This window comes from Arachis ipaensis, chromosome B09 (genome assembly GCF_000816755.2).
Source record: "Arachis ipaensis cultivar K30076 chromosome B09, Araip1.1, whole genome shotgun sequence".
In the NCBI taxonomy this organism is placed as follows: domain Eukaryota; kingdom Viridiplantae; phylum Streptophyta; class Magnoliopsida; order Fabales; family Fabaceae; genus Arachis; species Arachis ipaensis.
The window spans coordinates 15,786,136-15,787,494 of record NC_029793.2 but is presented as its reverse complement, the minus strand read 5'-3'; positions in this window follow the sequence as shown (position 1 = coordinate 15,787,494).

Genomic DNA, 1,359 nt, shown 5'->3' with positions numbered 1-1,359 from the left:
TTACAAACAAGAGATATATAGATTTTTTCATTTATTTACTGGCTATCCATTACCCATTACGGTAGCAAGGAAAAAGGAACCAACAATTTAAAAGACATTTAGATTTAGGTCATATTTTGTGAACCTCATGATCTTGTGCTTGATAAACCTTTTTCACTGACCATGACTCCATGAGTAACAGCACCAAGACCCTAAGCAATTAGCAGCGATAAACCTTTCTCACTGACCATGACTCCATGAGTAACAAGCATCAAGACCCTAAGCAATTAGCAGCGGCGATGTTGGCATTACTTAACAATCACCCAATTTAAAGACCTAAATGTCCTCTTACTTTTTGGTCTCTTTTTTTACTTTGGCATTGTAATAGAAAGACACTCTAATATTCACATCATTAATTTTTGTGATTCTAGAAAGGTAGATGGACATAAGAACTTATATGCCTCAAATTTATAAAACATGAGTATTTTGTAATTAAATATTTAAAAAAATAACTTATCAAAAAATTAAAAGATAACCTATTTTTTTCCCTAAAATTTAATATTTAGAGTTTAATGTTAGTCAAGTGTTAGAGAGTGATGTTACACGTATAAATATTTTTATAATTAAATTTAATTAAGTTGGTGTAATTTAGTGAAAAAATGTGAATGTAGATTAGACATAAGTATTAATTTTTTTTTCACGCTTTTTGCAATATAAATTTTTATTGGATAACACAAAAATTTATTGATTATAGTATACAAATTTTTAAAATATAACACACAAAAATTTACATATAACACAAAATTATTAATATAGTATATAAATATTTACATATAACATACAAACTTTTATACTTAGCACAAAAATTGTAGTCTTTCAAAAATTTTTATGTTACACATCAAAATTTATATATTATGTACCAAAATTTTTATATTGTGCATATTTTATTGGTATAATTACAAATTTTTATATATAATGCACAAATTTTTACATATAATACACAAATTTTGTTGCAAATGTATTTTATTTATTGGATAAGTCAATGTTCGAAATACATAGTCCTCACAAAATTTGTGTGATGGACATCAAAATTGACATGTTATATACTAAAATTTTTGTGTTGTATATATTTTATTGATATATTTTGTTTATTAGATAAGTTAATGTTCTGAATATATATTCCTTCAAAAATTTGTGTGATAGACATCAAAATTGATATGTTATATACTAAGATTTTTGTGTTGTATATTAAAATTTATATGTTATGTATTAAAATTTTTGTACTCTAATTTTTTTAACATTTATAGTGACAAATAATATTTTTGTTTTTAAAATTAATTTGTTATTTTTTAAAAAATTATTTAAAGACTTAAGACTTAA